The 16,497-nt window shown below is 45.1% G+C and overlaps 1 protein-coding gene across 1 annotated transcript in view; it reads right to left on the reverse strand.

The window, feature by feature from the left end:
- PRRC2C (proline rich coiled-coil 2C) overlaps positions 1–11,334 on the reverse strand; it is a 458,438-nt gene extending 447,104 nt beyond the window's left edge. Inside the window, 1 exon segment of the mRNA XM_030208285.1 lies at positions 11,207–11,334. The gene's annotated coding sequence lies outside the window, so the exon portion shown is untranslated.
- Between the last annotated feature and the right edge of the window lie 5,163 nt (positions 11,335–16,497).

Here is a 16,497-nt window from a genome sequence, read left to right on the forward strand (position 1 = left end):
AGAGACAAAGAAATGCCTGCACTACTAGGGATTTTACAGCCAACACACCTCCTTTCTCCAAGTCCTGCCCCTTTTCCAGCTCAGCATCATTAATGTAAAACCTAGCTATAAAACCCTATTCTCACTGCAGTCTTAACTGAATCCATCACTATCTCATAGCAACCATACTGTCACTTAACTTCAGTTAGAAAATGTACATACAATCACCTTAAAAATAAAGAATTAAGGAAACCCCAAGCTGTGTCAGTATGTCTTGAAAATATTATCTTATACTTACATACTGACTTTCTTAAACTAAAGTTCAACATAGCGTTGTCTACAAAACAAATCAAATGCACACAAATATTCTATTTTGAGAAACTGTTCTAATTTCTAGAAATTGTTTCCTTCCTTCCCCTATCTGGGTCCCTATACCTCAAAGGTGCATGGGAGATTCTTCTGAGGCACTATCTTCTTCCACTTACTCCTAGAGAAAGTAGCAGCATACACTGGTTAGTCATCTGCTGCTTTCTTCCTTTTCTAGAAAAGAAACAAAACCATCCGTTTGAGGAAGGAGCTTTGATCACTGTTCTAGAGCAGCAGTTCCCAGACAGTTGAATTTTCAGAGTATACACAATGAATAAACATGAGATTTGCAAACATGAATACTTATTGAACATATACTGAAGACTCAACCAGCTGGAGGGGGCCCTCCAGGACTGGTTTGGGAGCCCATGCTCGCTAAGAACACACATCCACTGGGTGCCTGTGGGAACTACAATCTATGTCTCTCAGCCAGAGAACTGTCTTTGCAAAGAGAAAGGGAAAATTAAAAACAACCCACTACTGAAGGCTCATAGCATCATCTTTCCACTTGAGGCAAGTTTCAGTTGAAATGAAACACTTCATACACTTTCTCCAAAACAACTGCACATTTGGTAAAGAAACTCAATCAAAGTGACAAATAGTGCAGATAGTGAATGCTTCATAAACACATACAAAAAGAATATTTTCAGACAATTATAAACATTTCTTAGTCAAAATCCAAGACTTCCTTTTGATCTGTAGAGCTGGTACACGCCAAATGCCCATATTATAAGGGCCTTGTTAGAGGCATGCTAGCATGTTTATTTAGCATGTGCTAACCATGTAGATGCCCATTATATTCTTACGGGCGTCTACACTGTTAGCACGCGCTAAAACCACTAGCGCACCTTAGTAAACAGGCCCTAAATGTTTTGATTTAAAAAAAAAAGGGCAGGATGGGGAAAAACTCAGATAAATGGATTATATCTCTGCATTAAGATTATATTAACAGGTTTGGTTAACATAGATGTTTAAAATAAGAGCTGTGGTTGTATACTAGGGTATTTATATTTGTCAAGAAACGGAAAAATATATGCAAAGACACCAGGGGGCCCTTTAAAGAGACTGCATTACACACATAATGTGTGGTTTATTGCATAGCAACTGTCTAGCGAAGAACCGTGTTAAAGGTTTTGTGGTGTTTTTGCAATTATTGTGTAGTAAACTGTGTAAGAAGTGCTTTTTGTATTAGGAGTAGGATATGGGCTGAGAATGGGCATTTCCAGAATTTTGCAGGTAGCAAATATCAAATAACGAATGCTAACCAGCTGTTCTGCAACTAGACAGGCCTACTTACTGCCTCCTGAATAGGAGGCACTCAGTGCTTCTGCACTAACTCTGATCTTAGTATCATGTGCTACCTGGGACCTTACCATGGGACCTGTAAAACAAAATGCAGGCACCATTCCCAATAGTTACTGCATTAGATTTGCAGCTTCTGTGTGGTTAATTTTCTCCATTTAGTATCAATAATTGCAACATTTAACACACTTCAGGAAAAGGGCTTCTACTATACTAAAAAATACAGAAAAGCAAAGATACTTACCTGTAGCAGGTATTCTCCGAGGACAGCAGGTGATTGTTCTCACATGTGGGATCGACGTCCACGTCAGCCCAAGAAACAGCAAATTTTCACCAGCAAAATTAAAAAGTTTTGCCAGAGTCTTCTGGTGCGCGTGCAGCGCGCACCGCACATGCACGGACAACTTCCCGCCCGTCGTGTGAGCGTGCCTCCTCAGTAAAATCAAAAAGCATAAATACAAATAAACAACTCCAAAGGGGAGGTGGGTGGGTGTGTGAGAACAATCAGCCTGCTGTCCTCCGAGAATACCTGCTACAGGTAAGTATCTTCGCTATCTCAGAGGACGAGCAGGCTGCTTGTTCTCACATGTGGGCTATCCCTAGCAACCAGGCTCACTCAAAACAATGAACATTGGTCAATTGGGCCTCGCAACAGCGAGGACATAACATAGATTGACCTGAAACCATAAACAACTAACAGAGTGCAGCCTGGAACAGAACAAAAATGGGTCTGGGGGGGCAGAGTTGGATTCTAAACCCCAAACAGATTCTGCAGCACATGTGGATAAAGGTGAGTCGGTTGATATTGTGTATCTGGATTTTCAGAAGGCGTTTGACAAAGTACCTCTTGAAAGACTCCAGAGGAAATTGGAGAGTCATGGGAGAGGAGGTAGTGTTCTATTGTGGATTAAAAACTGGTTAAAAGACAGAAAACAAAGAGTAGGGTTAAATGGTCAGTACTCTCAATGGAGAAGGGTAGTTAGTGGGGTTCCCAGGGATCTGTGCTGGGACCGCTGCTTTTTAACATATTTATAAATGACCCAGAGATGGGAGTATCTAGTGAGGTAATTAAATTTGCTGATGACACAGTTATTCAAAGTCGTTAAATTGCAGGAGGATAGTGAAAAATTACAAGAGGACCTTATGAGACTGGGCGTCTAAATGGCAGATGACGTTTAATGTGAGCAAGTGCAAAGTGATGCATGTGGGAAAGAGGAACCCGAATTATAGCTACGTCATGCAAGGTTCCACGTTAGGAGTCACCGACCAAGAAAGGGATCTAGGTGTCGTCGTTGATGATACGTTGAAACCTTCTGCTCAGTGTGCTGCTGCGGCTAAGAAAGCAAATAGAATGTTAGGTATTATTAGGAAAGGAATGGAAAACAAAAATGAGGATGTTATAATGACTTTGTAACGCTCCATGGCACCTCAAATATTGTGTTCAATTCTGGTCGCCGCATCTCAAAAAAGATATAGTGGAATTAGAAAAGGTGCAGAGAAGGGCGACGAAAATGATAAAGGGGATGGGACGACTTCCCTATGAGGAAAGGCTAAAGCGGCTAGGGCTCTTCAGTTTGGAGAAAAGACGGCTGAGGGGAGATATGATAGAGGTCTATAAAATAATGAGTGGAGTTGAACGGGTAGATGTGAAGTGTCTGTTTACGCTTTCCAAAAATACTAGGACTAGGGGGCATGCGATGAAGCTACAATGTAGTAAATTTTGAAAAAATCGGAGAAAATGTTTCTTGTGTGATTAAACTCTGGAATTCGTTGCCAGAGAATGTGGTAAAGGCAGTTAGATTAAAGTTTAAAGTAAAAGTCCACAGACCATTATTAAATGGACTTGGGGAAAATCCACTATTTCTGGGATAAGCAGTATAAAATGTTTTATAGTTTTTTTGGGATCCTACCAGGTATTTGTGACCTGGATTGGCCACTGTTGGAAACAGGATGCTGGGCTTAATGGACCTTTGGTCTTTCCCAGTATGGCAATACTTATGTACTTATGACTACCCAAACCGACTATTGCGTCGGGTATCCTGCTGAAGGCAGTAGTGAGATGTGAATGTGTGGACTGATGACCACGTTGCAGCCTTGCAAATCTCCTCAATGGAGGCTAAGTGAGCCACTGACGCAGCCATGGCTCTAACATTGTGAGCCGTGACATGGCCCTCCAGAGTCAGCCCAGCTTGGGCGTAAGTGAAGGAAATGCAATCCGCTAGCCAATTGGAGATTGTGCGTTTTCCGATGGCGACTCCCCTCCTGTTGGGGTCAAAAGAAACAAACAACTGGGCGGACTGTCTGAAGGGCTTTGTCCGCTCCACGTAAAAGGCCAATGCTCTCTTGCAGTCCAGGGTATGCAAACTGTATGAGGATGGGGAAAAAATGTTGGCAAGACAACTGATTGGTTCAGATGGAAGTCCGACACCACCGTAGGCAGGAACTTAGGGTGAGTGCGGAGGACTACTCTGTTGTGATGAAACTTAATATAAGGTGCATGCACTACTAAGGCCTGAAGTTCACTGACCCTACAAGCTGAAGTAACAGCCACGAAGAAAATGACCTTCCAGGTCAAGTACTTCAGATGGCAGGAATTCAGTGGCTCAAAAGGAGCTTTCACCAGCTGGGTGAGAACGACGTTGAGATCCCATGACACTGGTGGAGGTTTAACTGGGGGCTTTGACAAAAGCAAACCTCTCATGAAGCGAACTACCAAAGGCTGTCCAGAGATAGGTTTACCCTCTACATGGCGATAAGCACTAATCACACTAAGGTGAACTCGTACGGAGTTGGTCTTAAGACCAGACTCTGATAAGTGTAGAAGGTATTCAAGCAGGGTCCGTGTAGGACAAGAAAAAGGATCTAGGGCCTTGCTGACACACCAGATGGCAAAACCTCCTCCATTTGAAAGAATAACACTTTTTCGTGGAATCTTTCCTAGAAGCAAGCAAGACTCGGGAGACACCCTCTGAAAGACCTAAAGAGGCAATTTCTAAGCTCTCAACATCCAGACTGTGAGAGCCAGAGATTGGAGGTTGGGATGTAGAAACGACCCCTCGTTCTGGGTGATGAGGGCAAGAAAACACTCCAATCTCCACGGTTTCTAGGAGGAGAACTCCAGAAGAGGGAACCAGATCTGATGAGGCCAAGAGGGCGCAATCAGAATCATGGTTCCACGGTCTTGCTTGAGTTTCAGCAAAGTCTTCCCTACTAGAGGTATGGGAGGATACGCATACAGAAGGCCTGTTCCCCAATGTAGGAGAAAGGCATCTGACGCTAGTCTGTCGTGGGCCTGAAGCCTGGAACAAAACTGAGGGACCTTGTGATTGATCTGAGAGGCAAAAAGATCCACCGAGGGGGTGCCCCACGCTCGGAAGATCTTGCGGATTACTCTCATGTTCAGTGACTACTCGTGAGGTTGCATTATCCTGCTCAGTCTGTTCGGCAGACTGTTGTTTACGCCTGCCAGATAAGTGGCTTGTAGAAACATACCGTGTCAGCGCGCCCAAAGCCACATCTGAATGGCTTTCTGAAACAGAGGGTGAGATCCGGTGCTCCCCTGCTTGTTGGTGTAATACACAGCAACCTGACTGTCTGTCTGAATTAAAATGATCTGGTTTGACAGCCGATCTCTGAAAGCCTTTAGAGCATTCCAAATCGCTCACAGTTACAGGAGGTTGATCTGAAGATCTTTTTCCTGAAAGGACCAAGCCCCTTGATTGTGAAACCCATCTACATGAGCTCCCCACCCCAGAAGGGATGCATCCGTTGTCAGCACTTTTTGTGACTGAGGAATTTGGAATGGACGTCTCAAAGTCAAATTGGATCGAATCATCCACCACTGAAGGGAATTCCGAAAGTCAGTGGGCAGTTGGATTACATCCTCTAGATCCCCCGCAGTTTGATACCACTGGGAAGCTAGGGTCCATTGAGCTGATCTCATATGTAGACGTGCCATGGGAGTTACATGAACTGTAACATCTGCCGAGCCGTGATCTGTTGAGACACTTCAAACATGGACACCAGAGACAGGAGGTTGTCTGCCCTTGCGTCGGGAAGATAAGCTCAAGCTGTCTTTGTGTTCAACAGAGCCCCAATGAATTCCAACTTCTAGCACCTGAATAGTAATTCGCATGGACTGTAGAGCGCCTGCTTCTGAGGTGCTCTTCACCAGCCAATCGTCGAGACAAGGGAACACATGCATTCCCAGTCTGCGTAGCCACACTGCTACCACTGCCAGACACTTTGTAAACAATCTGGGCACAGACGCCAGACCAAAAGGCAATACACGGTACTGAAAGCGCTGAGTTCCCAGCCGAAACCGAAGATACTTCCTGTGAGCCGGAAGAATCGAGATATGTATGTAAGCATCCTTTAAGTCCAGAGAGCATAGCCAATTGTTCTCCTGAATCATGGGAAGAAGGGTGCCTAGGGAAACCATCCTGAACTTTTCTCGAACCAGAAATTTGTTCAGGCCCCTTAGGTCTAGGATGGGACGCATCCCCCCTGTCTTTTTCTGCACAAGGAAGTCCATGGAATAGAATCCCAACCCTTCTCCCCCTGATGGAACAGGTTCGACCGCTTGAGCCTTTAAGAAGGGCGGAGAGTTCCTCTGCAAGTACCTGTTTGTGCTGGGAGCTGTAAGAATGAGCTCCTTGTGGGCAATTTGGAGGTTTGGATTCCAGATTGAGGGTGTACCCTAACCGGACTATTTGAAGAACCTACCGGTCGGAGGTTATGAGAGGCCACCTTTGGTGAAAAAATATCAACCTCCCCCCGACAGGCAAGTTGTCCGGTACAGACACTTTTATTGAGGCTATGCTTAACTGGAGCTAGTCAAAAGCCTGTCCCTTGCTTTTGCTGGGGAGTGGTATGGGCCTTAGACAAACACTGTTGATGAGAACGAGCGCGCTGAGGCTGAACCTGGGCAGGCTGCCGAGAAGCAGGAGTGTACCTACACCTAGGATAGGAATAGGAGCACTTCTCTTCCCTCCAAAATACCTCCTAGATGAAGAGGCAGTAGCAGAAGGCGCCCGGTGGGAGAGAGAATCCATAGCATCATTATGCTTCTTGATCTGATCAACAAGATCCTCTACTTTTTCACCAAAAAGGTTGTCCCCCCAGCAAGGAACATCCGCCATTCGCTCATGGACAGAATGATCCAGGTCAGAGACACGCAGCCATGAGAGTCTGCGCATTACTATACCCTGAGCAGCTATCCTGGATGCTACATCAAAAGTGTCAAATGTACCCCTGGCCAGGAACTTTCGACACACCTTCTGCTGCCTAACCACCTGGCGAAAAGGCTCGGCCAGCTCCGCAGGGAACGCATCAACCAAGCTCGACAGTTGCCGTATCGAGTCCTGCAAGTGCACGCTCGTGAAGAGCTGGTATGACAATCTTGGCGGCAAGCATAGTGGCCTGATACATCTTCCTCCCAAAAGAAGAGTTTTAGCCTCTCTGCCTGGGGGCGCCAAAGCATAGTCTCTAGAACTCCTGGCTCTCTTGAGGGCGGAGTCCACCACCATGGAATTGTGGGGTAACTGAGACCTCATCAATCCAGGTTCACCGTGGATCTGATACTGGGATTCAGCTTTCTGCGGGACCACAGGGCCAGACAGCGGGGCCGACCAGTTTTGCATAACGACTTCCTTCAGAACCTTATGCAGAGGAACTGTCACGGCCTCTTTAGGTGGAGAAGAATAATCCAGGACCTCCAGCATCTCAGTCCTGGGCTCAACCTCAACCTCCACAGGGAAAGGAATAGCCATAGCCATTTCCCGGACAACAGAGGAAAAAGACAGACTCTCCAGTGGAGATAGTCTCCTCTCTGGCGGAAGGGAAGGATCAGAGGGCATCCCAAAGGACTCATCAGAAGAAAAGTACCTGAGATCTTCCTCTGACTGCCATGAACGCTCCTGCTCAGTGTCGGATAAAACCTGTGGTAAGGTACTTCAACACTGAACCTGCCTCGACGCCATAGAGGACGTTGTTCCTCGGCGATGTCGAGAGGCCGACGCCCGGTCCGACTGCAGTGAAGCTCCCTCCACCAACGTCGAGTCGACCTGGGTAGCAGGTGGCACCGCAGTCGGGGACCTCACCACAGGAGAAGGGCCAGACATCGCTGCAGCAGATGGTACAGAACGCGCAAGCACCCCCGACACTGAAGCTGTCGTAGCAGTCCTTCCAGAGGTTCTGGAAACAAGGCCCGGATGCACTCGTCCAGAGCCGCCATTGGAGAAGGCTGCGGGGTCAGTGGAACAGGCGGTGTCAGAATCCATGGAGGCTAGGGAGCAGGTACCGGGCTGCTAGGAGACCAACGCAGCGGCATCTCCTGTATCGAGGGCGAGCGATCCTCTCGGTGCCGACACTCTCGACGCACTGGAGCTCCCCGTACCGTGTGTCGAAGGAGAACGATGACGGTGCTTCTTCGCCTTCGCTTGGCGCCCGTCATCGAGACTCCTCGGTACTAATGAGGACTTGGAACCCTCATATCTCCTACGGGCCGGGTCTGACGAAGCTCGGTCCCGGAGGGGCCTGCATAACAGGAGGCCTTGAGGCAGGTGGAGACCCACTCGACGCCTCACTGCTCCCAGCGTGAGTTGGTCTCTCAGCAGCCATTACTTCTCTTCCCGATGTCGATGCTCCTTTCGATGTCAACGCCGACCTCGGTACAGAAATCGATGTCAACGTCGAAGGACCGGACCGAGCCCCAAAAAGCTTTTCTTGTTGGGCTTCTCGAGACGCTTGGGTCTGTTTCTTCATATGAAGACACAGACTACAAGTGGTTGGGCTACGGTCGGGCCCAAGGCACTGGATACACCAGCCATGGGAACCGGTATCTGAGATGGTCCGGTTGCACCGAGTACAACGTTTGAAGCCGCTGGGTGTCTTCGATGACATGGAAGGAAAAACGGCTTCGGCGAAATCAAACGACGTGATTGTGCCAAAAAAGAGAAGGGCACAAAAAGGGAGAAACGATGGCCGCATTGAAAAGAAAGTAAACTTTAAATAGAAAAAACAATACTAAAAGTAACTACAGGAATATATATTTTTTTTTTAAGAAAATGAGAAAAATAATAAAAGAAATAGTCGTCAGACTCTGTTCCTGTGCCAAGAACGAGGAGAGCAGAAAAAATCCTGTCACCTCGTCGTGGACAAAAAAGAACTGAGGAGGCATGCTCACGCGACGGGCGGGAAGTCATCCGCGCATGCGTGTGCGCCAGAAGACTGGCAAAACTTTTTAATTTTGCTGGTGAAAATTTGCCGTTTCCTGGGCCGACGCAGACGTCGACCCCACATGTGAGAACAAGCAGCCTGCTTGTCCTCGGAGAAACATTAATATTTTTGAAAACAAACCTAAGGGCTCTAAATCACTGTAAATAGACCTGGTTTATTTTGTTACTACAGAAAAAAAAATTATATTTCTAGAGAAAAAGAAAAACTACAAGAATTAACAATTGTAAATGAATGTTATCGCAGAATACAACAGCGGCAGCTCAATCATGTATTATACATAGAAAACAAGTGCCAACTGTATACACTAGTCATCTCAAACTAATATGATTGTAACTAACAAGTCTTAGAAATACTAATTAGCTCAAGCATTCTCATATCAAAAAAGGCACATTTTTAAAATCTTACTGTGCTGAAAATTTCCAAGAAGTGCAGCTTCTCTCAATTAGGAAGCTGAAAGGCAGTACAAAATACATGCATGCACATACCAAGCACATCATCTTCTTGGAGAACTGCAGTTTCCAAAGAGAACTAGTTCCACCTCTGCTCATCTCAACCTGTTGGTGAGTGAATGCTCCTTGTTTACCTAGACTGCTCCTTCCCCATGCCAGTGACACCTTTCTAAATAAGGAGGGGAGAATAAGAACCAAAAGCAGGCACCTATTTTGTTTCCCTGCTGCTGAAATAAGAATCAATGGACTGAAGCAAGGAATGAAGCATCAGCTTTTCAAGGCTGTCTGAAGATTTTAAAACAATTGCATGACTGACTGACTAGCATAATAGCCATACTGGGTCAGAACATCCAGCCCAGTATCCTCCTCCTAACAGTGGCCAATGCAGGTCACAAGTACCTAAGAGAAATCCAATTAGTAGCAAAACATTCCATGCTACCAGGGCAAGCAGTGGTTTCCCCCATGTCAAACTCAATAACAGAATATGGACTTTTCCTCCAGGAGCTTGTTCAAACCTTTTTTTAAACCCAGATATGCTAACTACTGTAACCACATCCTCCGGCAACAAGCTCCATAGCTAACTATTCTTTGAGTGAAAAAATATTTGCTCCTATTTGTTTTAAAATTATTTCCATGTAATTTGAGTGTGGAGGTGCAAATCTCTTAGCACACAATTAAAAGGGGTATGGCCATGGGTCGGTCAGGGGCATTCTCTGAAGATGTGAACAGTATGCACAAGCATGGACACAAAACAGGACCACAGTTGAAAATGCCCTCCAAAATAAACATGTTTAAGGACCACAAGTGCTGAAACTATGTGTATTTTAACATAACACATTTCTCACTGCTCACCATACAAAACAGACACAAACAAAATCTGCCCAAATCAAAATAGATAAATTCCTGTTAACATTCCATTTATAAGATTCCATGTAAGGAAATAAACCTAAATCAACTGCTATAAAAGTAATGTTAAGTAAACTATTGCCAAGCCAAGTCAGAAATAACAGCAAATTCAGAGTTTATGAACAGTTATCAAAAACAGGGAAAGTGAAAATCTAAAGTACAAACCACAAGTTTGAAAGGTAATCATAATAGTCCCACCCAGATTTCTCTTTTCATTATCTAGCTACCCCAGTATAAAATTCTCCATTCCACCCAGTGCTCTGCCCCTATTTATTGTACAACAGTTTTCTATCCTGTTCCATTTCCATAGGAGTCCCCCATCTTTTCCTCTACCCATCTTTCTCTACCCCTCTTTCCAGCTTTTCCTCTATCCGTCCACCTCCCCTCCCCCAGTCTACCTCTTTTGTTTCATAGGAGTTCCCCATCTTTTCCATCTCTTCTTCTATCCATCTCCCCTCCACCGTCTACCTCTTCCTCTTATCCACCAGCCTCCCCCTCACCATCTCATCTCTTGCTCTACCTATCCACGCACCTTCTAAGGGCTACCTCTTCATCTATCTACCCACTCACCTCCCAGTCTACACCTCTTCATAGTCACCGTTGACCTCCTCTTACAAGATCTGACTCGCTCTATCTTCAATCTCCATCGCCTACACCACCTCACACTCCTTTCCCACAGTCCCCAAACTGCGAACAGGCTCTCCATCTCCTCCTCCACATTGGGCCTGGTTCTCCATCTCTCACTGCTCATCTTCTCGTAATGAGACTTTGTATTCAACCTCCCCTCACTAGATGTCTCTCCTCGGCATTATACTTCTCCCTCATCCACCGCTGTTCTCCATTCTTCCTTCAACATCCGTTCCTCACTAGTCTCCTTCCCTCATCTCCCCTCACCTAATTAGCTGCATCTGGGCCCTGCTTTCTTCCATCCGCCCTGCCAGGCCCAATCTCCTCCCTATCCTCACCTGGGCGCTCCTCAGACTTTGCAACAATTCCCAGCTCCCTCTCCCGCAACCGCTCTCCCACTTCTACCGCCTTTCCCTACCGGAGTCTCCGACTCACGAAGCAACGCTGCCAGGCGGCCCGGGCAAGAAAGATGGCGGTCCGCCAACCGCTTACGCATGACGTCACGACGCTTCCGCTAAATCACGGCCGCGCGCAGAACCGGGCGCTACATCATGTGATATAGACGTCAGCGACGTAACCGTTTTGGTAAAGGCGAAGTTGTTAGCCGTGTGGACTGAGGGAAGCACAATGTGATACTTTAGGGCAGTAACAGAGACTGTGAAAACCAAATAACTGTAGCACGGTCCACTGGGATTTACTGTGTGTACGTCGGTCCTTTTCAATGCACGCAAATAAAATCAATAAATATTTTATATATATTTTAAATAACCTTTTATAGTTATCAGGTCATTCTCGACAAATATAATACATTTTAAGGAGTAATTTTATGAAGCACTTGAGAATGAAGGGCAGCCTTTTTAAAGCTCATTTATGCTGTATTTATATAAAAATAGGCGCACAGACACATAGCAACTACTTTAAGTGACACACGTTCACGGAGGATGGACAAAAGGTATGAAGGGCAATCTTTTACAAGCTCATTTATGCTTTATTTGTAGACGTAAATAATAGAAATAAAATAAAACATGGAAAAGAAAATAAGATGATACCTTTTTTATTGGACATAACTATACATTTCTTGATTAGCTTTCGAAGGTTACCCTTCGTCAGATCGGAAATAAGCAAATGTTGGTAGATGACAGTATATTTAAGGGGCGTATCTACGTGGGGCCACGGGGGCCTGTGCCCCCCTGCTGACAACCCTCGACCCCCCTCCTGCCGCCAACCCTCCCCCACCTTTGCTGGCGGGGGACCCCAACCTCCGCCAGCCAAGGTCCTCTTGCTTCCCGCGCAAGGCTTCGTTCTGTTTCTGACGTCGTGCAGGACGTCAGACTCACAGAAACAGAACGAAGCCTTGCGCGGGAAGCAAGAGGACCTCGGCTGACGGGGATTGGGGTCCCTCGCCAGCAAAGGTAGCCCATGGCGAAGGCGGGGGAGGGTTGGCGGCGGGAGGGGGGGTCGAAAGGGTCGTTGGCGGGGGGGAGGAGCAAAGTTGGTGGTGGCGGGGGGTCGTCGGCACCAGGGGGGGGGACTAAAATGTGCCCCCTCACCTGGGCTCTGGACCCCCCTCCCGCCGAAGTCTGGCTACGCCCCTGTAAAAAGTGAAACATCAAAGCATTTCAGTGGTAGTCTAACAGGATGGGGGTGGATAGGTGAGAGACAGCCGGAGAGAAAGCTTTCCTGAGTGCATTGATCCCTTGAAAAAGCAGTGGAAAGCGAAACAGGCACCTGTCGGGTTTACACGAGCACCCGGACTTACAGATAAGTGCAGTCTCTCATATGTTTAATGCTTTGGGCAGAATAAATATACCCGTGGCACTATCTACACAGCCTGATATAAGACATCAGCAGGAAGCCGATTGTGGTAGGAAGCAGACATGCTTACAAAAGTATGACATTGTAATTGGAAGCAAGAAGTTTAAAATTGTGACATCGTGAATATAAGAACAAAAAAAAGTAAAAATCTTTATCAAGGCAGGAGGGGGGGGGGGGGGGGTCAGTCGATGATTACATCCATCACCAAAAGGGTATACCAAGATAAATGGTTGATATAATTCCCTGGTGATTATATGAGACTTCCCCTGTTAATAGATATAGTCACGAATAGTCATAATTAACATAGCAATCCAGTTGAATAAAACTCTGCTATACTAAGTTTTGTAGTTTGGATATTGGCAGTAGAGTATAGCCATAATAAGTGTGACAGTTATCCCAGAAATAAGCAGTGGATTTTCCCCAAGTACATTTAAATAATGGTCTATGGACTTTTCCTTTAGGAAGCTGTCCAAACCTTTTTTAAACCCTTCTAACCGCCTTTACCACATTCTTTACTACTTTGCATCTTCATTGAATACCCCATAGTCCTAGTATTTTTGGAAAGAGTAAACAGACACTTCATGTCTACCCTTTCCACTCCACTCATTGTTTTATAGACCTCTATCATAGCTCCCCTCAGCCGTCTTTTCTCCAAGCTGAAGAGCCTTAAGCTGCTTTAGCCTTTCCTCATAGGGAAGTCGTCCCATCCCCTTTATCATTTTTATCGCCCTTCTCTGCACCTTTTCTAACTCCACTATATCTTTTTTGAGATGCGGTGACCAGAATTGAACACAATATTCGAGATACGGTTGCAACATGGAGCGATACAAAGGCATAATAACATCCTCATTTTTGTTTTCCATTCCTTTCCTAATAATACCTAACATTCTATTTGCTTTCTTAGCCACTGCAGCACACTCTGCAGAAGGTTTCAACGTATCATCAACGACGACACCTAGATCCCTTTATCGGTCCGTGACTCCTAACATGGAACCTTACATTATGTAGCTATAATTTGGGTTCCTCTTTCCTACATGCATCACTTTGCAGTTACTTACGTTGAACGTCATCTGCCATTTAGATGCCCAATTTCCCATCATCCTAAGGTCTTCTTGTAGTCTTTCACAATCCTCTTGCGATTTAGCAACTTTGAATAACTTGGTGTTGTCAGCAAATGTAATTACCTCACTAGTTACTCTCATCTCTAAGTCACTTATAAATATGCTAAAAAGCAGCGGTTCCAGCATAGACCCCTGGGGAACCCCACTAACTACCCTTTCCATTGAGAATACTGACCATTTAACCCTACTCTCTGTTTTCTATCTTTTAACCAGTTTTTAAACCACAATAGGTCACTACCTTCTATCCCATGACTCTCCAATTTCCTCTGGAGTCTTTCATGAGGTACTTTGTCAAACGCCTTTTGAAAATCCAGATACATAATATCAACCGGCTCATCTTTATCCACATGTTTGTTCACCCCTTCAATGAAATGTAATAGATTGGTGAGGCATGCTTTCCCTTTACTAAATCCATGTTGGCTTTGTCTCATTATCCATGCTTTTGAATATGCTCTGTAATTTTGTTCTTTATAATAGTCTCTACCATTTTGCCCGGCACCGACGTCAGGCTCACTGGTCTATAATTTCCTCTGGAACCTTTTTAAAAAATCAACCTTACGTTGGCCACCGTCCAATCTTCTGGTACCACGCTTGATTTTAAAGATAAATTACATATTACTAACAATAGTTCTGCAAGTTAATTTTTCAGTTCTATCAGTACTGTGGGATGGATACCATCCGGTCCAGGAAATTTGCTACTCTTCAATTTGTCAAATTGTCCCATTACATACTCAAGGTTTATAGAGATTTCATTCAGTTTCTCCGACTTGTCAGCTTTGAATACCATTTCTGGCACTAGTATCTCTCCCAAATCTTCCTCAGTGAAGATCGAAGCAAAGAATTTGGTTAATCTCTCTGCTATGGCTTTGTCTTCCCTGGTTGCCCCTTTTACCCCTCGGTCATCTAGCGGTCCAACCAATTATTTTGCCGGCTTCTTGCTTTTAATATATCTAAAAAAACCTTTTACTATGTGTTTTCGCCTCCAATGCAATCTTTTTTTCAAAGTCCCTCTTTGCCTTCCTTATCAGCGTTTTGCATTTAATTTCACATTCCTTATGCTGCTTATTATTTTCAGTCAGTTCCTTCTTCTTTTTTCTGAAGGATTTTCTTTTAGCTCTAATAGCTTCCTTCACCTTACTTTTTAAACATGCCGGCTGTCATTTGGTCTTCCTTCCTGCTTTTTAAATATGCAGAATATATTTGGCCTGGGCTTCCAGGATGGTATTTTTGAACACCATCCATGCCTGATGTAAATTTTTGACCCTCGCAGCCGCTCCTCTAAGTTGCTAATATCAAATCTGATTATATTATGATCACTGTTATCAAGCAGCCCCAACACCATTACCTCCCACACCATATTGTACGCTCCACTAAGGTAGGGTTACCATATGGCTCCAGAAAAAGGAGGACGGATTGAGCCAGCCGGGTTTTACTTCCATTGCTTTCAATGGAAGTAATTGAGCCAGCCGGGTTTTACTTCCATTGCTTTCAAAGCAATAGAAGTAAAACCCGGCTGGCTCAATCCGTCCTCCTTTTTCTGGAGCCATATGGTAACCCTACAAGGACTAGGTCTACAATTTTTCCTTCTCTTGTTGGCTCCTGTACCAGCTGCTCCATAAAGCAGTCCTTGATTTTGTCAAGGAATTTTACCTCCCTAGCTTGCCCCGATGTTACAATTACCCAGCCAATATCGGGGTAATTGAAATCACCCATTATTATTGTGTTGCCCAGTTAGGTTAGCATCTTTAATTTCCTTTAACATTTCTACATCCATTTGTTCATCCTGGCCAGGCGAACGAACGGTAGTATACTCCTATCACTTCCCCTTTACACATGGAATTTCAATCCATAGGAATTCCAAGATGTATTTGTTTCCTGCAGAATTTTCAATCTATTTGATTCAAGGCCCTCCCACTGGTTATTTTCCTTCCACCAGGTCTCAGAAGCCAAACTTTAAATGAAATCTGTGATGCACATTTCCCAAAGCTAACATATTCCACTTTAAAATTGAAAATAAAATACTTTTTTCCACCTTTGTTGTTGGGCATTTTATTTTTCCAAGTATGTTGGTCCTAGTTTCTCTTTTTTGCTTTCCTATCTGACTTTTGCTCTCTTTCCAGTGAGGGCTGTCCATTTGTCCTGTCTCCACTTTTCTCCTATCATCTTCCATTGCCTCATTACATCTGTCTCTAACATAGTTCTCTTTCTCTCTTTTCTGTATGCCTACTCAAATTCCACCGTTTCACTCTGCAGTCCTCCATCTGTATTTCCTTTATCTATCAATTTTCCATCTCCTCCTGTCACCCCCTAGCTCTCCTGTCTCACTCCTTCCCTGGCCTCCTATTCCCTTCTCTTTCACCTACTCCCCATTACAGTATTACACTTCTACCCTCTGTACTTACCATCCTCTTCTCACTCAGCTCCTTGAGAACCCCATAATGCCAAGCATCTCCTCTCCCTTTCTCTTCCTACACCACTGTAGCCCAGTACCTCCTCTCTCTTCTCCACACACATTTGTAGCCTATCATTTGCCTGACCCTTCACCTCTCTCTCCCCTCCACCCTTATGGTTCACCCTGTCCCCTCTCCCTTCCCCTCACCCCTATGGTCTAGTAACTCTCTTTCCCCTTCTTCTCCCCCCCCCCAAAAAGTACACCTTCAATGTTCAGCAGGGCAATGGCTCAGAGGACAGGG

This window comes from Microcaecilia unicolor, chromosome 6 (assembly GCF_901765095.1).
Source record: "Microcaecilia unicolor chromosome 6, aMicUni1.1, whole genome shotgun sequence".
In the NCBI taxonomy this organism is placed as follows: Eukaryota; Metazoa; Chordata; class Amphibia; order Gymnophiona; family Siphonopidae; genus Microcaecilia; species Microcaecilia unicolor.